General features: G+C 42.0%; 1 protein-coding gene across 1 annotated transcript in view; it reads left to right on the forward strand.

Moving 5' to 3' along the window:
- Positions 1-25,063, forward strand: part of LOC311424346 (uncharacterized protein) — a 187,773-nt gene that overhangs the window by 76,986 nt on the left and 85,724 nt on the right. The window contains exons 2-5 of the mRNA XM_084499418.1: positions 3,832-3,899; positions 5,573-5,654; positions 7,326-8,208; positions 22,317-22,400. The gene's annotated coding sequence lies outside the window, so the exon portion shown is untranslated. The remainder of the gene's footprint in view (positions 1-3,831; positions 3,900-5,572; positions 5,655-7,325; positions 8,209-22,316; positions 22,401-25,063) is intronic.

Here is a 25,063-nt window from a genome sequence, read left to right on the forward strand (position 1 = left end):
GGGACAATGTGGTCAGGATCAAAATGTCAGATTGAAGCACAATACTTGGACTGGTTTTTAACATCAAATAAAAAGGTATTTCTGAAATCATAGTTCTCTCAAAAGATAAAGATTAGGCATCAGTGCCTTAAAGACCGTAAATTAATAAACCTGTGTGGACTACATCAGTTTACTCCAGGTGCGAATCTGTCCCAGAGTTTGTATAGTTTTAGGATTCATGAGATACTGGCAGGTTTGATATTCTAGGGTGAGGTAAGTGCAGGGCTGAATGTAAAGTGTTGTGCATAACAAAATAGGTTTGGAATACTTAAGATCACCTCAGGAGAGAACAACTTATAGGAAGACTATGAGATACGCCAAGCATACTGCTGCTCCTATGAAATTGAAGACACACGGTCCATTTGTGTGTGTGTACAGTCTGCCTTCTCTACCGGTTTATAAACCAGGTAGTAAGTGAATGCTAGACTTGTCTCTGTTTTTCCTAGCAGCCTGGCCTTGTAACATTATTATCCACAGCTCCCCCCACCCCTACCTCAGGCTACCAGACCTTAGGTAGGGTCTGGCACACTCCAGGCCAGATATCTGGAAAGCTGATTTTATTCTGGCTCCTTCACAGGCGCTGAGGTAAGGAGTGAGAAATTAGCAGTGACTTAATGCTGCATTGTGACCATTGCTATGTGTTCAGAATTTTAAGTCACAAGATGTTAGAAACTTGCAAATTGGACCTCTGCAGGTCCAGCTTTCTGCTCAAACTGGAGCCTGTTTTAAAGGTAGGAGTTAGCTTGTCAAAGGCCACCTCTTGCTGTTTCAAAAGTCACCACCGAGGATGTAGATTGCAGTGACTTTGATGCACAACCTGTTCTAGAGCTTAGCAACTAGATGGTAAAGAAGTTTTTATGATTCAGATGGTGTTGCCTGTTTGCATATCCCATTATACCCGTATCTAAAATCTAATATTTAATCTATATTAGATTATGCCCAGAGTAACAGTAATAAAATCTGGGTTTGCTTATTTACATTTGGGTTGCACTGGTATCACTGATGTGGCAATCTGTCCTGACTCTTACAGAGGCTCAGATGATTGAAAATGTTCTTTTTGTTCCTCCCTTTCCTTTATTTGCCTGCTAACAATGCCATCTGGCTTCTGTCCTGCTGAGGGATATTCTGGTCTGAACCCCATGTTTCTGTTGCTGGATTGGGGTCAGGAGGTGGTCTGAAGGAATGATTAACTGCAAAGGTGCAGAAGCAGATAAACCGTCATAAAAAACACTTGTAAGAATGAAGCCAAGAACATATATTTAGAAATCCATTTAGGTCTCACCATCTTGCTTAAAATGGAATTGGATAATAATACCTGGCTGGGCAATACAGTTAATGAAAAGCACCAAATGTAAAACTTACCAAATGTAAAAGTTGAATTTTTAATGTGAGCTTTGCTTTTCCAGTAAGCTTTTAAAACCCCATTCTCATTTTAAGCAATCTACTGATACATTTAACAAATGTCAAGATGAAATGCTTCAGCAGAGATCAAAAAGACTGAGGGTTTTATTGTACTACTCTTACAGCACTGATAGCCGGTATTGAACTCTCATGCTAAGGATCAATAGCTTTATTTGATCAAATATGGTGAACTATCAAAGACATTGGGCTCTACCTAAAGGACACTTCAGATTGAGCTGTCTCCCTTGAGAGACCTAGGACTCTTGAATTTATGCTTTGATATTTGCTCATGCCCTAGCTACTTTGAGATGTTTTTATTTTTATTTAGAAACACAAGCGTTGTTGCTTATTCATCAGCATTCTTTGGGCCTTGGTGTATGGAGATCAAGGCCACTGTGATTGCAAGGCCAGCGCTGGGCCTAGCAAAGTGTTTGGGTTCACCTCAAGAGAGCATACTTTGAACTAACCTCTTGAAACCAAAACATTGCCACATCAGAATACTTAAGAGTACAACAAACCCACCAGAAGGGATGTGACAGGGTCAGGAAGACCTGAGGAAGGTGCTGTCACAGTGGCTGTGTGATCAGCCAAGGCTCGCTGTGGTGGCTGCACGAGTAATGGCCGCTGGGGATGGAAGGAGCTTCAAACGAGCCAGGCTCTTGAGGACAGCCAACAGACTCTGCTTTCAGTTAATTTTTATTCTTTTTTTCACCCCTGAATCCTTCATGCACACCATTTTCCTTTTCACATCTATGTGGAAAAGGCTCGCTTGGTTTCCAGGAGCCATCCCGGGAGCCCCAGGCCATGACAGGTGAATGTGGCTGCGGTGATGTGGAGTTCTGAGGGAAGCGATGCTTCCCCAAGCCTGCAAGCTGAACAATTTGCCCTGTGAGACCCTGAGTCTTCCCCTCCCTCCCACCTCCACTGTAAATGGTTTAGAGCTCTCAGCTGATGAACTTAGAATAAACATTTGTTTTTATCAGCAGTGCTGCTGAAAGAGGAAAGTGGTGGGAGCTGGGCGGGGGTGGCTTCGGGAGAGGAGAACAACATCTGAGGATGGAAAGAATGCAGGAAGGAGAACTAAAATACCAGAATTGGGCTTTCATCTGTACTTTAGACCAACTCAGCTGAGTAGCATCTTAGTCTGATGTATGAAAGCTGGGAGGTGATGGTCACACCTGGGATGCAGAGGGGAGGGCGATGGCAGTACTGGTAGGTGGAGGTGGGTTAGGAGAAGCCCTCAGAGCCATCTGTTTTCCTCTGTGGAATAGCATTTGGCAGAGGCAGCCTGAATCACGTCTGCTAAGGCCTGTTTCTAGCAGTGAAGGAGTGCTTCTGCTTCTCTGCTAAGCCAACCGGTGTTCCGATTTTGTGTAGCGCACGTGTGGATCCATATGGGATGAAAAAAGTTGAATAAACCCCATCTGTAGAGACTGTGAAATCCCAGTTGCTACTTAACGTGCGGGGCTGAGAATGGGGCTTTGCTCTGAGGGGGAAATGGCAGCTCAGAGAGGAGTACTCGTTACTGGAGGAGGCCAAACTTACCTGGTCTCCCAGTAGCTCTCAGACCTGTTAGTCAAACCACCCCATGAACTAAGAGCAGTGACCAACTGTGCAAATGGGACAGAGGGAGGAGGCCCTGCTAGCAAAGTGCTGCAACTCCTAGTCGGGTTAAAACATGCTGCTGCTGAGGTTTTAACGCTGAGGAGCAGAGCATAACAGAATGGATTTGAACCAGAAGATGCCAGTCTAGGATGCGATTTGCTGTGATTTGTTCCATTTTGCCTTGTGCAAATTATTTCCACCAGTACTAGGAGCAACGTTATAAGGAGGAATGCGGCTTTTCTCCTTTGTCCTGGTCCTTCTTTGCTGCTTTCCAAGCTGGCTGGTTTGTTTCAGCCTAATAGTGTGAGGCAAGAGGTTGAGAGCATCACAGGCTGAATGGGAATACTCTATCTGCTGTGCTGATAGTCTTGGGGGTCCAAGAGGCTGAAGATTTTAGGATATTTTTTCGATTGTGCATTAAATGATTCTTTGGTGAACCTGGTTTTGTTTGACTTTGCAGCAGAGCTTGTTCAGTTTTATACCAAACTAAAATTGACAATCAAATTCATGGCCTGCAAGCCAGACCTCACCTCAAATGTCGTAGATTTGAAGCAGGTGAAATGTAATGCAAGAAATGCAGCTGTCCTTGCATTAGCTGTGGAGGAGTGGTTTTGTCCAGAGTTCCCTTAACATCAGCTCTGCAGACAGCGTGAAGTGATTACTGTTCTGAATGCTGTTTTTATGCCTCTCCTGCGATACTGCGAATGAGATGTTAATGCAGTTTTACAAACATGTGCAGAGCTAAATGTTTCCGAGCTGCAAGTTCTAACTGTTTTGTGATTTTAGATCCGAGGAAGCTTGGGGAGCAGAGGTTAACTCCTTCAGCTGAGCCACAGACCTGCCTCTTCCTTCTGGTGAGGAGATTTACAGAAATGAAGCCTGAAGCATGGAACCATCTTCCCTTCTGCCTGTGGATGTTGACATGTGAATGTTGGTGATCTCAGTTACGGTGTTTGACTTGCTGCCTTCTTGATGCAGTTTTATACAGAAATGCAGCATGGTGGATTGCAACTACATTCACATTGTTAATTTGGACAAAGGTCAATGAGCTGTGAATGTCTGTGAGATAACCTTACTGGAGAGTAGCAATAGCAAAAGTTTTGGTTCTATTTCTAGTAGGGGCAAAACTGTTGCCAAGTGTGTTGCTGAGGAACAAGCTGTTTAAATTAAATAATAACTTAATCCTTCTATTTCTCCCTCCCATTTGTACAACACAGCAGAGTGTACGCTGACAGATGCTGGCCTATGCTCTCTTCACGTTGTTCCCATATCAGTAGATCTCACATTATTGTTCAAGGTATTCATCATGTTGCATGGAGCTAAGGATATTAGAATGCTGCTAGAGCCCATGAGACAGAGTTGTCATCTTCAAGGTGATGAGGATATTGATTTCTGAGGACACTGGATGAGCAGGGTGCTGTTTGTTACTGTATTATACTTGTGGGCCTGCAAGTTGGAAGGAAAAGAGGCTCTAAATAACTAAATTCCTGGTTAGGATAGGTGGAGCATAAGAAGTGGATAGAAAAGAGCTTCCTGGTTATAGCTCAATGGAGCACTAGATTGCAGGAGCGAGTCTTGTACACATCTGAATAAACTCCATATTTATGAAGAGATACAGAAAATTGTAGAAAATCTTGTTGAAGGGCAATGATTTAACAGCAAAAGCTGTTTAGTACTGGAACCCAGGGCTGCTATCCTCTCTTATGCTAGTTCTTTGGAATAAGGATGTGTGTGAAGAGGAATCTGAAACTGCACAAAAAGTGAATCTCACAGAAATAACTCTTTCCCACAGGAAGCCTGCAAAGATGTACTCAGTGCAATAGTAATCCATGTTGCTTTAGCTCTGTCAGTATTTCCCAAAGATACTTTTTCCAGCATTTTCTGTTTCTTAGTATTGATAATTTTATCATGACAGCGTCCTGTGTGAAGTGCTCCAGTGTGCATCTGTACAACCAGCTCTGGTTTTGTTGATTGAAAGGCTAAGAGGGATAGCGTAGTTTAGGGGCTTGCTGTGAGAGGGTTTGAAACTTGACCTCTGCCACCCATACACTTTCTTGTAATTCAGGCCAAATTATTTAGTCTTTCAACCCCTTTTGTGCAAAATAGAGCCCTGTCTCTTTCTGCTTGGTTTGGTTCGGTTAAATGTATGCTATTTTGAACAGAGCTTGTACCTGCTTTATGCATCTGTGCTACTGTGCACAATGGGATCTGGCTTTTAGGGGAAGCTGCTCTGACTGGGTAATGACTGGATGTTGGAAATAGCCTTTCAGTTGACTTGGTAGTCGGTGTCATCATTCTGAAAAGCTGGATCTTCATGTGGCAATAATATCTTGAATAAGATAGGAGAGCAAAGGATTGTTCCATACTCAGTGCCCTGGGAACAGAAATAGTTGTTTTCTTAAGCACACTTCCTAATAGTGTAGGGTTATTAAACGTTTTGGGTAATGGCTGCTTGCTTTGTCCAGCCTCTCTAGATTTTTGTCAGTACCTGCTGCTGATTGTTTTTTGTGCTTTCCTTCGCTTTCAGGTGCAGTCTAATCTGTATACCTGCGTTTGCAGATGCAAATTGGTCTTACCTGATTACATCCACCAGGAGGGCAAACAGTTCAGTAGGTTATTGTTTAAATATGCACTACAATTAGCAACTGTTTAAGAACACTTTAGTTTTGTATTGAGAGACAACAGGAAATGTGAATATTGAATGGAAAAGAGCATAGTAGAGTGCACAAATGAAATTCTGTCTTACGTGTCATCACGTGGTCCAGGTGCTATTTAAAACTGCAAAAATAGGATCTAAATTGCTTATAGGAGCTATTCTTGTATCTCTTTATAGTGATGAATTTTATCTTACAGCTGTGCCCTTACTGATTGAAATAAATTGCTTTGGGGAGTTGGTCTGCCTGTAGGCAAACGTACTGGCTGGGGGAGAACTAATGTTACAAAAGATTCCTCTCCTGGTGCATGTAGTTTCATTCATACGCTTGCAACCATTACAATAAAAACATTATTGGTCTGCATATTAAAGCACAGAACTGCTGAGCAGTCGGAACTGCACTCGCTTGAAAACAATGGAAACCCCTGATCTGAACATGTGTAGCTGTCTGTATCAGATCCTAGGCGCTGGAAATGAAACACCTGAAGTTAGTGGTCTCCCTTGACCATAAAGGACCTCTTTCTCTCAGTTTGCTGTCTGTCATCTGGACATTATGTCTTTTATCTCTTAGAGATGCTGTGAAAAATAAATTGTTTCTGAAAAAAACTAAAGAACAGAGTGCTGAGAGCAATAAAAAACCCTGTGAGGAGCTTAATTGTATCTTCAGGGAAAGTTTAGAGTAATACGCTGTAAATAAGGTATAGGACCTCTCGCTGAACACCGAAGGAGATGACAAAGTGTTGAATAGCTCTTGGTTAAGTGAGAGCTTGCTTTATTCATTGTGGTCCCTCCATCTGGGGAAAGGAAGGGAGAGGAAAGAATACAATCGTGGGAGATGGAAGCAATCAGTGCAGTGCAGCTAACTTAAGGGTGTATTGGACAACACCAAAGCTCTTATTTCTCAGATCTTTGCTCCTGAAAGTGATTTTTTGGAGGTGTGCTCTGCCACCATACCTGTAGCCTACGTAGGCAGCACAAAGGATTTGACTGCCCCTGTCCCTTGGGCAAGGATCTTGAGTTATTTTACTCTACATGTTCTGAATCCTGCCCCTTCCAAACCTTTAAGAGAAAAGGGCATCCACTGCTTGGCAGCAGTAGTAGATCAGGCACTAGAGGGAGACGCGGTGCTTTTAAGGCTTGAAGCCCAAAGCATTTATTTTAACATGGCTTCATGGACTGCAAGAACCTATCATGCTACTGCTTGCCATTAGCTGACAAAGCTGCTTGATGTGCCCAGGTGTAAGAATGTAATCTATCAAGAAATAAGAGATAATGACATAAACTACACTGTGTAGATAGCTGCTTGTCATGTGTTGCAAATGGAGGATGATGGCTTTTCTTTGAGAAGTGTTGTGCAGAGGAGAAATAATGCTGGAAGGTCCAAACGTTGCAGCTGTCTTAAAACAACTGTATTAAGGCATTTTCTCGCAAAAGGCTTTCTGCTCTGTAGCTGAATGTGACAAAGTTATGCTTCAAGATGACAAACAGTTTTTGACTAATGAAGGCTCTTTACTGCTTTTCCTGCTTCATGTAATTGTCCCCTTGTAAATAAGTGGGAATGTTTTAATGGTAACATCTGCCAGTTGAAGTAATGTAGTGAATTTCGTGTTTGTTTGCTGTTTTTCAGGAGCTGTACAGCAAGATCATCAAAGCAATTTTAATGTTTGCGGCTTCTCAATTACCAGGAAGCTACAGAGGTATGGAGAGACAGTGCTGTTAATTTGGGGAAATTATTAGAGGTTGCTTCACGTGATGATATGGACTTCGCTTATTCAAGAGGAGTTATCTCTATCCTGATAAGAAATGAGAAGATCACAGAATTTCTGCCCAGACCAGTGTTGTTGCTCTCTGTTGATGAAGTCTTTGAAAAGGACCTGTCTTCCTCACTGATCTCACACTGTAATTTCTTCATGCTCCCAACCGGTTTGGGTCAGTGATGGAATATATAAGCCCTCAGGAGCCACAGAGATGTGTTTGTGTTGTCTGGTGTGGTACCTGCTCTGTTCCTTGTCAGTACCTTGGCAACTGGTGGATGATTTTCTAGCGCATCAAGGAAGAAGAAGCCAGAGAGTTGCATGAAGGCCAGAAGGTATGTTTTTCTTCCCAGCACAGGAACCTGTTAGTTGGTAGATGTCTTTTCCCTGTTGTGAGGAGAAATGACTACTGTTTCACCAAATCAAGGGACAAACGAATCCACAAGCATTATTTTCCTTGAATAGGACTAGATTTAGTCTTGGACGGACTGTGGCTGCTGAGTCAGTCCGGGTGCATCTGAAAATCTCATAGTAACGATCAGAAAGAGCTGACGACAGCAGGAGCATCATTGCCTCAGCTGGACCTAAAGCTCTAGAACTTTTGTGGAGATACCCTGAGGTTTCAACTAGCAAGCACCCTGGTGGCTAGAACTAGCATTGCCTCCTTCATCAGACGTCCGAAAGCTGCCCTGTAACCTGTCCATATCCTGAATGATCCTGAGCCTGCTGAACCTACGAGAAGCACAAGTCGTGGCAGTAAGTGTATGGCTTTACATGGCGTTTATTTCCCATGTGAAATTATGACAGCATACAGAGAGAAAAAATTAATTAGTTTAGCATTTAATAAATGACTGTCTGTACGTACTTTCAAAGATTTAAAGTGTGATGGAAGCCCTGCTTAGTGTTATTTTTAGAGCACCTTATGTCTGTAGTGTAATGAAGTTCCATAATGACCTTGGTGCTGCCTATTTAACTCCTGAACTTTGGACGTTTAAAGAGTCGTTTAATGCAGACTGCTTACCTTCTGCATGGAATCATCATTTTCATTTCCAACGCTTACTGAAATGAAGTAGTCAAATCTGGTGGAAAATTGAAGGTTTTAGCTGCTTGCCTGATCTTGTCCACTTGTCACTAAAATTGTGTTACAGAATCATCGAGCTGTTGAGGTTGGAAGGGACCTCTTGAGCTCACATAGCTCAGCCTCCCTGCTCGAGCAGCCAGAGCAGGTTGCCCACTAATGTGTCCAGTGAGTGACTTCTATTTTTGAGAACATTATTTCTACCAGGTAATGTGCAGTAGACTTGATTTTCATCTATAGACATCTCTCTAGTATTGAGGGTCTGGTGTGGACACAGTTTTGTGTAGGTACTTGGAACTGGTTGTGTGGGTTCTCCCACAGAATGGTTGCATAGTGGCTGAAAGCATCAAATGATAGTGGATCATCGCCGTAGCAGTTCAGAGTAATGTTGCACTGGTAAGAATGACACCGTGAGATGGAGGATAACATTAAAGTATTTTATGGCTGTGATAAGTCACCTGTCTGGCAGAGTAAAATTTCATTGAATACCATAGATATTTACTGTGACTTGCCCAAAGTGTTACTGTGTTGCTTTGATCCTTTTTTTCTATGGGACTCTGGGTTTTACTGAATTAGAATATGCTGAAGGCTTTGGAGACGACTGGATTGTGCAAACTGGTCCCTTGAGTTGTCCCACTAATTCCTGTTAATCTTCATGTGTGCAGCCCATCCTTTCCGTAAATTGAAGGATCACAGTTCAAAGGTTTCTTGATGGATTTCCAGTTATCTGGGTTCATCAATCAAACCCTTAGAGAGGGCGGAAAGTGATAGTATCCTGATGATGGCAATAGCAGACAAACCTGAAGAGAATTAGAGCACGTGTAGGGGATGTAAGGTGTTCTAACAGAAAAGTAAGTACCAAAGCTGGGATATACAATCCCAGTGTGTGCACACACATATGTTTTTGTTCCTTTGTTTTAAGGGAATATAAATCACGGCATTCAATGACTTTATATGTGTTTTGTCTGTTGGATGGAGAATACAAAGATGTCATTTCCAAAACTTCATCTAGCTCCTACCTGTGAAGAATTTAATAACTTTAAAGCCTGCTTTAGTCCCTGAACTTGTGGTAGCTCTACTGGTAATATTTTTCCTCTACTCAACTGAACAGGAGGGCAGATTTCAGGATTTTTTAATAAAAAGAAAATGGCATTTCACTTTTTGATAATGTAACACTGCATAGAGTTATCGCTTATCTGTTAACTGAAAACAACCTGGTATAAAATACACAGAATATAGAAACTGCAAATGGAAAATTCTTCTTGCTTCAACCCACTTCCTTTTGTTGCATCAGCAAGAGAAGTATTTATATAGAAGATGGTTTCATATAGTGAGTGACAGATTACAATCTTTGCCCATGCACGTGATTCTTAATATATCTTCAGATATATTCTGTCGAGTGTGTGGGTGTCAAAATAAAGCAAAATAATACATAGTTCTTCCAAGCAGCTCTACTTTAAGAAAGCTTATTGGTGTTGTCAGTTGTTACATGATGAGATGCACAAACCGCATAGTGTGTATCCACTCTTCTTGGAACTAAAAGGGAACTGATATTCAATATTCAATGTGAGTTACAGTCATGATTGTCAGATCAAAGTAACATCCTGTCAGTTCTAATTTGCTGCTATTTTCCTGAAATTTTAAAGGGCAGAATCCTTCAGCGTTCCTATTCAGGTGTCAGGTTTGCATCATAATGAATTCAACCTGTTACCTTCTGACATCCTGATAAATATAGTCAAAAAATATGCATTATGAAAAGTTATGGAACATACCTAATATGTACCAGTAAAACTGGCAAATGGAAGTAATTGTAACTTCTAAAACTACTGAGCTGGTTCAGTTCTCTGGCTTTATTTTTGTGTGTCTATCAGAGTACAAGAGAAATAAAAAGCCAAGCTTGAGTTTGACGCTCTCAGGTACTTTTATCTAGGTTTAAATTCTACGTGATTGAAGTCAAAAGATGAAAATTGTCTTCACGCCTCTAGTGGACCACCATGAATTTGTGGACTGGTAGATAATTTTGCTAAATACAGACTGAGTCCTTGGTTGCTGTGAACATGTAGGTCTCAAAGGAAATGGGGTTGGCATACAGACAGTGGAGGTTGAGTATTTGTATGCTCTTTTGCATGTATTGGTCCAAGCACATCGGCAGTTTGCTAGGTAGGTACCTGAATTGCTGAAGAGTGTGTGCAGAAGGTCTGAGATAAAAAAAAAAAAAAAACATATTAGCTAAGAAATTGAAGAGCATGAATCTTTCCATTCTTGCATGTATTGTATATTAAAAATGAAATGCAAGTGTCCATAAGTTAAACTTTTGAAAGTGAGTTCAAAACATCAGTGTAATGATGTAGAGTGACAGAACATGTTGATTTGCCTGATCTCCACTATCAAGTCCTTTGTCTGGCCCATCTTTTCTGGAGAAGTAACGTCTGCAATTCCCCTCCCAGTGCACGATCTCAGCCTACCCAGTGGTAGCTCAGTGCTTGTGTGTGTAGTGGAGCATCAAATGTTACAGTGAAGGCCATGTTTATGGTCGTAGTGGTTAGGCTGTTTGAGATGTCACTACCTCCTCAGGCGTGCAAAGACCCCGTCCTAGAATCGACAGCAGTTGTGGGTACATTGTCTGCCTCGGTATGTGGTTAGGCAACTAAATAGATGGGTTACACGAAGCTAGCTGGCTTCTTGCTGAACTGCTTAAGCAGCGCTTCCAGGGTAGTTCTGCATTAAGGATGCTTTCTGCAAGGTGAAAGCTTCTTACTGCTCAATGGTAGCAGCAGGGGACAATAACAGGGTAAGTTGCTCCAGGAGTAGTTTCAAGATGATGTCTAGAAGCAATCTTGATGTAAGCACCAAAGTGCTATTGTATTGCTTCTGAAGTGGCAGAGATTAATATGGGCATATATTCATCTGCTTACATTCCCTCCAATTTATTTCCTTGCAAGTTGCAAAACTACAGAACAAATGTTTCAAATAGAGCGAATACGAAGATCTGAAAAGAATAACAACATAAGCAGAAGGCGCTCGCTGATGCCAGTAAATTCTTCGTAGCTGTAACTTATTCATAAACATGAGCAGATAAGTATTCAAGGGGAAGAAAGGACTAATTTTTAAGTGATTGAGGCAAAATTTCTTTGCACAAAATATATACAGAGCTTCTAGGCGAATCTAGTGATAAGGGTAAAGTGTTGTTCAAGGGAGAAGGAGCTGACACAAATTTAATGGAAATGGAGAGATCCCAAGCACACTGCCACCACTTGTGTGATTTAAATAGAGGCATTTAGGCTGATCTGCACGACATTTCTAGTGTTAATAAAGGTAAGTGTCAGTGGCTCACAGGCTTTCTCTATAGCTCTCAGCTTGGTTTATTTGTATACAGGACAAAAAGTGTTCCAGAAACGGGTTTAAAAGGTTGCTTCCCTTCACCTCCTGGCCCAGTGTGTCAAAGTAAGGCAAGCAAAGCCATCGTGAAGCAGAAAAGAAGTAGATGGCAGAAACCAGTTGGCAAAAGGAAGCATCTCTGCTCCCGTTGTTATGGAGGGGAAATACAGGCTGGTGACTTGTCCGAGATTTTGTCTGATGTCTTTGGCAGAGCTGTGAGTTAGGAAAACCGGTGTCAAAGTCTCACTCCAGTGTGGAAAGCGAGGCTCCTCTTCCTCACCCCTAATCAGCTGGTAATTTCGGAAGGAGAGCAGGAAAAGGCAAACTGGAACAGCGTGCCAAACCGGTGCGTAGATTTGTTAGCAATTTCCTTTCTTATTTAACTGCATAAATAATCAGAAGTGAATATTGGAAAAGCTCGGATATTTCCCTCGAGACCTAGACTCGCCTTGCATGTTTAAAATATTTATATATTTGAGCTGTCAATTTTTCTAACTCTATCAAGGCCGAAACAACTGTAGGATCCGGAGATGAAAGATGGGACTTGAAAAGGAAAAGAAAGCAGAGTGTTAGGCCCATTTAATTTAAACGTACGGTATTAAATCTAAAACTGTGTCTCCGCAGTGTCCGTGCAGTTTGGCTCCTTATTAGTATTACTAAGAAAGAGAGGAGATTTTAGAGCAGGCATGGGTTTAGATTAAGGTAATTTAAGTTGGCACGGCGGCTTAGAAAACCAAGGCCCTTTTGTACTGATCTCATTGTGCTGCAAGGCAAGAAAGGAGGCTGGGTGTGTGGCGGCGGCGCTTTGAACTGGTGCCGGAGCCTCTCTGTTTGCCACCGGAGCCTCTCTGTTTGCCGTTATCTCCTGAGGAATAGGAGGAGGTGTTACCTGGTGGAAAGAACAAGGAAGGGCAGCGCCGAGTTTTGGCCCTGAGATGGCATGAAGTAGGTCAGGCGAGCGCAGCCCTGCTCTGTGCAAGTGGCGAGCGTGGCTCGTGTCCGCGTGAAAGGCCCATCAGGCCTGCCAGGTGCTCACACGTCGCAAAACAGCTTTGAAAAACTCATCAGGGAAGGGGATCTTTTATTTATTTGTGCGGACCCGGCGGATAACAGAGGGAACTGCAATTGTGTGAAGGATTTTGAAGTCGGCTCCTTTTGGTACAAAACGCCACCACTGTATTAACCCTGAAGAGAGAGGGTCCTTGTTAAAGGATAGTGGCCTTTGTTAAAGGCTAGGATAAAAATAAAACTGAGACTGCCTTCAGTGTTGTTTCTCTGAGAGGTTTTTCTTTCTTTTTTTTTTTTTTTTTATGTTTGTATTGGACCTTTCATTATGGGTTACTGGCCTGCGGCTGAAATTTCTAGGTGACACTTTAATAAAAGCAATAAGACCTCATTTTGTGATTTAATAAAAGCTCAGAGCCCTCGGTATTATGAAGATGACAATACAGAATAATTCATTCAGCGACTTATTGTTGGAAGAGCATCTCTGCTCTAGATCCATAACCTTTACTGGGATTTTACAGTTACTCCTATGCTTAATGTTTTTTCCTAAGCAGAAGAAATGGGGCCTAAACTCGTGAATCTTTTAGGTCTTTACGTATCAGATTCCTGGGGGTAAAATGCGTAGATTTGGGAAATACAATCCTCCTACCCAGGCATCTTTGCAGTTCTTACAGCTGCGTTTTTGTTATGTATTGTATAGCTTTTTTTTAATGGGCTAATGAAACGTTTTGTGACAGCTGAGTAAAGATGCTGCTCATATTTAGCTGGGCCTTGATGTGGAAGCGATGTCACTGGAGAAGCTGTATTTGCAGTAGTATTTCTATTTGGATTCCAAAATGGATGCTGAACAAGCAGGAGCATTTGTTCTCCCTGTGTTTGCAATCCCGGTAGAAAACCTCGGGGAGCTACCCGGTGCTTTGTCTCTGCTGCTTGTCTCGTCTGCATTCTCGGTCGTACCAAGGGGAAGAGGCTTCGTAGAAGAAGAATTGTAATCAGTGAAGCTTCCAGAGACAAATATCAGCAACGACACCACTCTTAATTAGTCATTCTTTCCTTGGGTGAAAATATATCCAGCATTAGATAATGCTCTTTTGGTAACTGCCTATTATAGAGATGTTTTAAGTTAATGAACAACTAGTTTGGGGTTAGTTTTTAGAAGGGTTTGGTTTTCTTTCTCTGCTAGCATCTGAGTGCTGCCCATTAAGTGCATCTATGGAGCACTTAATGACAAGAAAATTGTTTGATGGAACCATCCCGTGTAATGAGATATTTCAGCAATTTATTCCTTACAATATGTTAGCACAAAAAATTAGAACTTTGGGCAGGCTCGTGGGCAGGTGTGAAAACCTGTCGAGTTTCCCTGCAGACAAAATCTCTCTGCCGGGGGAAATTTTCTTTAAGGATATGTTTTTGTGACTGTATGAAATGAAGCCAAAATGATGCACATTCAGAAAAAGGTCACTTAAGTGTAAGTTATTTGTCAAGATAAATTAAAACTTACCTTTGCTCTGCTTGACATGAGCTATTAACTGGGATTTGAGGTCTAATCAAGTTATTTCCATTCAGAGAAGAAATTGGTTATGAGGTCGGATTTCCTTTGGATTCACATTTCTTACAGCATATACCTGAACTCCCATTTCCTTCAGTGCAGTAGGAATCGAGCAGCGGGAGATGGTCTCTTTGTTCGCTTCCCCAACCCTTTCTTTATCCTGCTCTTTACCCCCAAACACCTTCTCTTCCTTCCCCCAGAAGCCAGCTCTTTTTGAGCAACGCTGCCAGGGATTTTCTAGGGCAACTCTTTTTCTTCCCCATTGTCTCCTGGTAGCCTAAAATGAACTTTCTCATGTTCTCCTGACGTGGCTTCCCTTTGGGATTGTGTTCCCCGTAGTTCGAATTTCCTAAAACAAAAGATGGGACTTGGAGGACACCAGTCAAATCAAGCGCAGGGCATTTCCATGAATTACTAGTTACACCAGACTGTCTTGGCAAATGCCTAGCCACTATCCTTGAGAGGAGCTATTACAGAAATGCCTGTTGATACCTTGTTAATCTGCCGTGATGCAGAGCAAAAGCGAGCGTGCCTATTTTGTAGAGAAGGCGGGCTGAGAGACCGCTGAAGGACACGACACTTCAAGTTTCTTTATGCTCGTTAGACAAAAGAAGGGATAATTAGACTTCAGGCAGGCTCCTGTCCTAAAGAAATCAGGGGGGAATTTCTTTCTGTGTCAGGTTAGCGGCGGTGTCTCCTATAGCTATAAAATGTACTCAAGTATTTCCAAGACCCGGTTGGCATACGAGCTTGCTGTAAGCTTTGTGTACCCACAGCTAGAGGCCTGTATCTTGAATGGTACATCCATTTGCTGTTCTTATTCCATTGTCTTGTGTTTTTTTTTTGTCTATTATTGCCATGTTTTGAAATAAGTACTCCCCTCCCACGGATCTGTTGCTTTGCTGTGTGCGTTTGGAGACTGCTCGCACTGCATATCAATGGGATTTAAGATGAAACAAGAGAAGTCCTGGGATTTTTGTAAGCCAATCCCATCATCTGTCTTTTGTGAGCTTGGAAAGTTGTCAGTGAGCACAGAAAAACACTGGCAAGCCTGGCCGTTCCCTTGCTGCTGAATGGGTTTCTGCAAGGACAGCTGAAGTCATGCCGTGAATCCCTAAACAAGTCAATAAAGGCAAACGGGGAGGAAAATGTGGGAGTCAAGGGGAAACCTTCTAGATTTTTGTGGGACCATCTTCATTTTTGGCTTCTTGGGCTCCTGTTTTTGGAGACCATCCAGTTACAAAGGACGAAGCAGTGAGGGATGTCAGAACTCACTTTCCTAGAAATCTTGGTGGTGTTTTCCCCAGGCTAACACCCTCTGTGCTCCTTTAAGAGAGGCCAGAGAAGCATGCAGCTGTCTCGACCATCAATAAATAATCTGAATAAATAGTTTGTGGAGGGAGAACCAACTTGAAGGTCAACTCCTTACCTACAGGGTGTGTGTTGAGAGAGAAAGAGAGGTATTGCTGTCTGAGGATGGACAGCAAACACTTCTGGGCTGGACTGATTGAAGGTCTGAGCTTCTGCTGAGGCCACTGATAGGGTTTCCGTGTCCAGGATGAGAAAATCAGGCTCATAACCAATGTTTGTAATGACCACTGGGGAACAGTTCTGTTCTAAGGCAGCGTGTCTAAACAGTAAGACAACAATTGCATCAGTAACATATCAGCGTGAACCTGCAGCAAGAGAAAGAAAAATGCTGCTTTCCGTTAGGCACTGTGTTAATTAACTGTCTTCGAGGTAGGCCTGGGATGCGTTCCTCTTGATAGGAGTCCAAGACCTCACAAAAGCAAGGCTGAGAGCTTGAGGCAGAGCAGGGAATCTGCAGGAGCTTCATTGTGTGAAGTCGTTCTGCCCCGCCACAAACCTGCTTCCGAATGGTTTGGCACATTGAGGAGCTGCCCGGTTTGTAAAGCAGCCTTTTGAGCTAATTGAAGTGAACTCGCCACAAATTCCAGCCTCAGACAGGTCTTAAAAGGCAGATGTAATGCGGAGCTTTGTTCCTAACCTCACATAATGACCATAGTGCTAATGATTTCATGGGTCCTTGTCCACAGGAGACTTGTCTGGTGAAGAACATTTGGTTGCTTCGATCGCACAATATGCACAAAAGGTGGATAGGAGACAGATTTCTTATTTTTCTTCTTTTGTCTGCTTTTTATCGCTACTTTTTTGATTAATTTGACTGGGAGTTTTTAGAGAGAAAGCAAGCCCAAAACCTACCAAACAAATAAAATATGAAGGAGTGCAACTTCCAGCTGGGCGAACAAATCATGCTGCTGACAGTGTGTTGTTGTTTGGAAGCCCCAGAAATGTGGCCACTCATTTAAAGGCAGAAATCTCTGCTGGTTACTGAGGAAAGCGAGCTGGAAAGCTCTGAGTCATTGAACACAGAAGAGGAAGTGCAGCAGTGGGATTTTTTTTTTTTTTTGAGCTTTTACTTCTTATTTTTTCGAGCTTTTACTTCTTATTTTTTCTAGCTTTTACTTCTTCAGTGTTGAAGATTGTAGAAGCTGGTTTGGAGTACTCAAAGGCTGCTTTTGTCGCTGTTTCAGCTGAGTTTGAGATGGTTCACGCAGCCCAGAATCTGGGCCAGCACAATCCGGCACCTGCAATATTGTCACTTTATTCTATTACAGCAGCATTTCAAGCCCTCCACGGAGGTCAAAGCCCTGTGCTAAATGAGGTGTTGCCAGCTTTTATCATTATACTGTCTTTTCAAAATCTTATCTGCTGAGATAGGCAGCCTTGCACAAGGCGCCCTGTTTTTACACATACTGTTCTCTTTCCTGCTGTGTCTAGATCTGAGAGGGGAAAAAAACACCTAAAAGCTAAAATTTTAAATGCAAATGTAAAAAAATCAGTTGGGTTATGTTTTAACTCTATCGCTTATTTGTGCTTTTCTGAGAGTTCAGGCTGGTTTTAGCACAGCAGACCGATCTTTTCTGGAAGCCTTGCAAACACGCAGAACAGAAATGAGGGAGCTGGGCTGTCCTGGGGCAGGGTCAAGACTCTACTCGCTGCAGAAGAGTTGAAATTGTTCAGCTGGTGGAGGTTTGCCTTGGTCAAAGGTTCTGCAAAGTTTTTTCCCTTCTGAATCGAGTGCGCTCCTGCCTGTCGGATTTCCAGCCGTGTTATTCTTGGACTGCCACGTTGCAGTGAAGATGGAAGGCTGATTAGCAGAGAGAGCTCAGGAAACACATCTTCCCCTCCACCTTTGTCTCTTGTCCTGATAGATTTTCTCATTCAACATGCATGTGAGTGTTCAGCAAGCATTTAAGAGCACGGTGTGTGGAAGGCAATATTGGGCAGTTGCCATGCATTTTCAGCGGTTGAAAGCTTGACCTGCATCCTCAAGGCAAGGTAAGAGAGATTAGCTAATATATGTTAGATTAGGTAATGTATGTTGCTTTGCTAATGTCAAAGAGGACCCTTGGAAGGCTTACACAAAGTATGGCCACAGAGGCATTACATCAAATATGTGTTACGATACAGTTCACTTTTTCTTTAGCATCCACAGTGGATTATTATCAGTTTCTTCCTTCTGCTAAAATATAGTATGGGCCAAAACCCTAGCTGATGTTAAATGGTTGATGTTAATGCTCCAGTAAATGTGCTGGAGTAACCGACCTCTTTGAGTTGATTATTTCAGAGGATAAAGCAGTGAAATCAATTTGCATGAGAAAAATAAGGAAAGGTGCAAATGAGAGGAAGAAGAGGGCTCATTACAGTCTTTCAAGTTGATTCACTTTTAGCAGTAACATTTTGGCCACTTGTACAGCTCCTCTAAATTGCTTCTGTCCTGCTTGCAGAAAGGTGGGGTTTATTCTGATATTTTCCAGTGTATTATCCTTTACTTTTAGTTAAAAACATTTATATCATTCTACAGAACACAAAATTTAGCTCTGTATGGAAGGACCAAGTTGAATCCTAGCCTACATCCTCAAGTGCCACCTTGACCAGTTGTGGGGTATACGTGATATCAGTACAGATGGTCAGCGTAAAGAAGTGTCCCCACGGATCCAGGGGGAAGCGATGAGCAGCTTTGCATCGTGCTCCAACGCTTGAGGCATTGATTTCGGCAGTAACTCGTTGTATTGAGAGCCCATCTGAGAAGCTTCCAAACGACTGGGGTGTCTTCAACAATATGCTGATGCAAAAATCGGATGTAATACATCTTGTCAGGTATCAGAATTGCTAGTTCTTTCTTTCTTGTTGACATCAGTCAGATGTTTATCTTTTGGTATCTGGCAAATGTCTTGGAACAATCAGTTTAAAATGTTTCAACAATTCTCATTTGGAAATTTTTACTCTTGACTCCTTCTCTGAAAACAATCTGTTGTAAAAGGAACAAAAAAATCTTACGCTCACACTACCCCTGGTTTTATCATTACAGTAGCTTTCTCTCAGGAAGGTGTTTGGCATGGAAAATTATTAACTTTCAATCCCAGATCTCCAGGTTTTCTGAGTCATTTGAATTCTAGCCTCGTATCCTTTTTTACTTACTAGGGATCACACAGATGATTGATTGAATTGCAAACACTGAATAGTGTATGTTCTCTGGGACTCATTAAAACTTAGGACCAAGGTCCTGTTTTTATTTACCTCTTTCCAAAATCGACATCGCCTCAAATAAAATCTTCTGGCAGGATTTCCAGAAACTTTGAGCGTTCTGTCACCCCAAATGAATAGAAATTGCAGTTGCTCTGTTATTTTCCGTCTAACAAAAATTAGGTCCTTGTCTTAAATGAAAGTTCATAGCTGACGTGCCTTTCTTTTTCGGTCCTCCATCTCCGGCGGCGTGCCTGTTGCATGTTAACGTGGCCAAGATGTAGTGAGCGGTTGCAGCAGTTTGCAATCAGTCCACATTTTTCAAAGTCCTGTCAGACTTTCAGCTCATCAGTATTCATGTAGGGGTAATCACACCTGCAAAATTTGAATTACCATGTTGATAAGTGTGTGACAGAAATGGACTGTGACTGAATCTGCTACAAAATTGATAAGCCCTTGCGGGGAAGAATTGGATAAAAGGGAGACACCTGCTAATACACTCTTGTTTTGAACCGGGCAGATATAAAACATGTCTTCTTGACATCCCTGTTCCCGAGGCATCGTTCAGAGATTACATCAAGAAATGGAAGGAGTCCTTCAACCTCTGGGTGTCTACTTACGCACTAAATTGCCGAGCCACCACCCTGCTGAGGTTTGGCCTCTGCCAGGAAATTTTTGGAAAGATTTAGGGGCTTCAGAGTACTGACAAAGATGTCACTGGTTACATGTGGAGACAGCTTGGGTTTCACCTTAGGAAAAGATTTTTCCTTATTAAATTCCCAATTTAAATAAATGAAGTGTGTCAGCAATCCTAAACAGCATTCAACCTCACCGGTGAACTAAGGATAGGACTTTTTCACAAGTTAATTGAAACTCATAGACATACCAAGCCTGCTACTTCACATGTATGCAACTAAAAGTCTTAGTTATAACTTCATTAGTTTAAAAATAGGGAAGAAAAAAAAAAAAAAAAAAGGAAAAAAGAGTACATCTTCTGGCCTAGACTAGTTGCCTAAGTACATAAAATGTACGTAGCTCGGACTTAAGCTGCTAGCTATTTGCAACAGGGAATATTTTTTCGTTGCTGTGAGTGTTTAAAATTGATGAAGTGAAGATCAGTGCCAATTACGAAAGGGGCTGTGGTTTTTAATGCATTGGTGTCTTCCAGCTCACAGCGACGGGTGCAAATAGTGTTTTCCTGTTGCATCTCAAAGATAAAGAACCATGCACAAAGAAGCCCATGTATATTTATTGCTAATTATGTATTTTTTTTGTTTAATGAAAGGGTCCTGTCTCCTGTCAGAGGGCTTAATGAAATGTTAATTTTTGCTACTAATCAACTTGAAACATAATAAGCAGCGGCTCGCTAACAAATAAGTGAACTTTGTGTTTGCCCTGTACTCTTCTGGAAGACTTCCAGGTTCTTCCTAATGCAATCCATCTCTCTTGCAGAATACAGGAAAGCAGGAGCTCAGCAAAACAGATATAAATCCATCACCTTTCAAGCAGTGTGTAACCAATTAAATACTTACCCTACTAATACCGTTACTTTAGCCTTTGAATTTCATCATTGCGGGTTTTCTTCTAACTAGCTCTGTAAAGGTTATTGTGTACTCTCGAATGCTCTCCTGATAAATAAAGGTGATAAAAAGCTCTGTCAAATACAATAACTCACCTACCTAAATCCTGCCTCTCTCACAAGTCACTATCTTTCTGAACCCTGCTTAATACTTGTGGGCCTCAAAATTTTCTGAGGTCTTTGGATATATTAATGCAAAGCCTGTGTATTTCAAGAAAGTTGCAATAACTCTTTATGTTTGTATAAAAAAAACCTTACCACGTAGTGGACAGAAATGTTTACTTAAAAGTAGAGTAGCTGTGCTCATACATTTCAATCCAATTCAGACTCATTGCCTGAGAGTTAATGCTTCCTTTCAGGATCTGCTCAAACAAGGGAAGGAGAATCAGTGTTATGCGGGAAAGGAAGGGTAGAAGAAGGGAAAACAATTACTAGGTTGCTTTGTTTTCTTTCCTCTCTAATTTTGGATGTTATGTTCCTTTGGGTTGCTGAAGCAGCTTAGGAGTGTTTCGTTGACTGAAGATTTGGTCTGAACATCTGATTGCAGTTTTTCTGTATTCTTACATATCAAACGTGAAGTGTTGGTAAGTTGGTTTTTAATCTTTTACAAGCTGTGTAGTTCAAGTTTCCCAAAGATACTATATACAGGTATACACAGGTACAGGTTGCTCTGTTGACTGAAATTTCAAAATCTCTACTGAAAGACTCAAATAAGAAGCTCAGCTTCTTGCCCATGCAGCCATTCAAAAGAACGCACAGTTTGGTCAATTTGGCAAAGCAGATCTTTCCGAGTAGCATGCACATTTCTATAATTCTGAGGTACAAACTCTTGTGCTGTTTTACTTAGCCCCCCTAGTACTGGAGTTCTGTGAAACATCAGAATCTCACCTGGTGCTGGGTTTTTTTCTTTGTTTGTTTTTCTTGTTTGAGTGAACGCTGAGATTTTTGCCCTTCTGGTAGCTGAGGAGAGGGTGAAAACACAGCCACTTGTGTGCTAAAAGCTCAGAGTTGATTGCACTTAGGGACTTCTTCATAGTTGAGGTTTTTGGTGAATATATTTTTCCGGGGCTTTGAAAATGCGGTGTTGAGGAGTCTTTCTTTGAAGTACTTTGAAGCCTGCAGGTGAGAGCTGAGTTTGACCGAGTCCTTCCTTTGAAGGATGGTGGGATTTAAGGCATTATTTTCAGCTGTGGCATATTCTCTACTCCCTTTCTCCACACTTCAAGTTTTTGAATCAGGCATTTCTGTTTGTTTTGAAAGCAATTATTACTTTTAGTATCTTTTTTTCCTGGCCCTGTAATAAGTCATTGCACTGAAACGGAATGCCCAGAAGTGCAGGTGAGATTTATTGAATCCAGACTTGTGTGTGTTTGTTATCTCTGCCTACCAAGCATGCAGAGATAAAATAAAATCAGGAAGGTGACAATTGAAGATATTGAGTAGCTGAAGTAGGTGAATTTAAGGCAAGGAGTAAGGAAGGGGGAATGAAAGCTCAGGTTTTTAAAGAGGCTTGAAGCGAAAATTGGAGCCCTTGAGATAATGATTGATTGACATGACATTATTTTAAGAGGGAGCACCAAAAAGTGTAAGAAGTTGAGAAATTGAATTGATGACCTGTAAAATAAGCTCAGATTAGGAATATCACAGTGACAAGGTTGCTGTAGGCCTGAAGGTGAGGGAAGCAGAGGTGATTCTTATTTTTTCCCTTCCTTTTCTTCTGCCAGTACATCAAGAAAGGAGCTCGAGGCTGGATAATCCTGAACTGCGTGCCCTGTCGGCTGCCTTCCCACCCCACAGGGCACAGCCTGGTAAGGAAACGGCCCCAGGAGCACTGCTGGTGCCATGTGTGACTGAAAACTAAAATGCTTTTTTTTTTTTTTTTCTTTTCTGTTTTTCTTTCCTAATTAGCACGTAAATATGAGTCTATTGTCCCTGGGAAAATATGTTTCTGTTATAGAAACCAGGCCTGTCCTTCAGTGTTAGGAAATCATGTTTATTCAGACAAAGCTCTGAAAAATATACGCCAGACATCTGCTTCCCAATGTATTCCCTGGCTGTCGGCTGGGAGGCTGATGTCTGAGCTGGCATCGCGTTTGGCCTGAACTTTAGCTACTGTTGTAGCTCGTGTTTGGAAAGAGGGAGTAGGAAGCAAAGACAATTGCAAGACAGCCTGGTGCTTCCCACAGTTCGGGGTCACGGACTTTTTTTGATGCACTCAGAATAATGTTGGCCTCCGAAGACAAAGGATGCGCGTAGCAGCCTTCGTAATCAGTTCCTCGACGTGGTCCTGATTTGCTGCTCACTTCACCTTGGAGTGGGAGTGGTACCAAGAGGCAAGTCCTTGCATTAGCCGCCCAGGTAACAGTCTCTGCAAAAGAGAAATGATTAGGGCCTATTTTTCTGCCATTTTAAGGCTGAGTGTTACAAGGAGACCTTGCTATAAATGAAAAACAACCTCATTATCTGTTGTCATTCTCATCCCTTTCATACTAAGTCCCCGTCTAATTTTCCCTGGGTTCAAATAATTGGACAAACAAGAGCTTGCCCTCTTGATGTGAGCCTGAGCTTTTGTCTTGTCCTCACTTTCCTCTCTCTGGCCGCTTCAGGCTGTGCCAGTCATTTCATTTTAAAGTTTGGAGTGCAGTAGAGTGTTTGCTGGGGAAAATTGAGGCTTTGACTCTCCAGTTCTTTCTCGTTTCTCCTGAATCTCGCATTGGATGTCTTTGGGCACGTCGCAGAGCCTGTTCTCGGCAATGCTCTTGTGACCATAAAAAGTAGACCAGCGATTCTGTCCCAGAAAGCAATTTAGGATTTAATTAATACTGGAGGGCCACACTGTTTCAGTGAAATTAACAGTGAAGTCTGTTAATTTCAGTAGGTAAGTGTCCTACATTTGCTTCCGATTAAAACACCGGGTTTGTATGAAATAAAAGGAGGAATCCAGATTTAAACTGATGACTAAAGAGCCTTCCATGTTCCTCGGGTCCCTTTTATAGTTAGCATTAAGGGGAAATTTGGGGGGGGGGGGGGGAGAAATAGAAATAGGTAATGAGAAATCAGAAATATTTTCTTCCTTCTCCCCTAAAAATACTTGTGTGTGGGGAGAGTTTTCTGGGGAGTGATTACATGTGTTCATCAAGGCAAATAATAGTCGAGGAAATGCAGGAAAAATAGCCCTGGAACGAAGCGGGTGTCTGAGTATTTGCATGTCCTTTGTGCCAAAAGCTTGTTTTGCTTTTATGTTTACTTGATTATTTTTTTTTAGAACTCATTTAAAAATCAAAAGTGGATGTTTTCCCCTGATGTGCTGGGTTTGTTCAAAAGTTCTGTGTCCCTGCTAGATAGACTTCCCAGGGCCTAATTTGCTTCTGTGAAAGGTTTTGAGCTTTTCAGAAACCTCACCCACCTCTGTAGCCCCAAAAGAGTACGGGCAGCGTGTGGCATGCCAGCAGGGCCGTGCTCATCCCATAGTGACCAAGGATTTCTCTCCAGCTCTAAGATTTTGATTAAAAAAAATAATAATAACCGAATTTGATTGCAAACTTACACTAGTAATAAATTTTCGAAAATCAGCCCACAAAAATTCCCACTGTGGTAGCTCTGGCCACCGTTTCAGCTTTCTTGGTTTTGGTTTGGCTGGACTCAGGATTTTTATTTTATTTTTTAATCTGGCCATTGTACAGCCTAACTGGGAATTGACTTTTTTTAATTGTGTGATACCAACTGTACGAGACAATCTATTTCGAATTGTCTCATTTCTCCTGAATAACCTGCTGCTTATCTTGCTCTGACCCAGTTTTGTTGTTGCTAAATGAAGTCAGGGTGGGAGCACCAGGAGCAGAAACGTTGCTTTCTCTTCCCTCTGGCATTTACAGCCGTTTCAGCGCAGTATTTTCTCATTGGCTGTAAATCAGCATGTGAACTTCCTATAAAGATTACTTTAAAAACAATCTGAAATATGACATATTTATGGGATCATGACCATATTACTCTGATATGTGAAGGAGTTAGTTTCCTTCATTTTTTTCTTGGTAAATGAGAGCGGGCTCTCTTCTCAGTACACTTTGTGATGTATGGAATAAAGCAGGCCAGTAATTTAGTTAAGATGATTTATACGAGCCATACGTGGAACTATTTTCCCCCCTTCATCTTGTGGTGTGGTGCCAGGAAGGCTGTAAACAAATCACTGACCTTTCCTACGCGTGTGAAACCATTGACCCGAGGGCTGCAGCGTTTGATTGATCCTGTATTTCCTGGCAGCGTGGAGGATGCTTTGAGAGGAGGGGGGCTGCTTTCGTGCTTGTACCCTCTCAGTACGTGCAGGGGCTGTTTACATTTTGTTCACTCCGCTGCGGAGCCGTGTATGAGACCTGCCCATCCTCTGGAAATGAAGGCTTGGTTCTTAATAAGGGCAAGTCAGCCGCTAATTCAGAGAGAAAACGGTTATTGCCTGAAAGAGATGGTTGCTGTC

This window comes from Aythya ferina (assembly GCF_964211825.1).
Source record: "Aythya ferina genome assembly, chromosome: 27".
In the NCBI taxonomy this organism is placed as follows: Eukaryota; Metazoa; Chordata; class Aves; order Anseriformes; family Anatidae; genus Aythya; species Aythya ferina.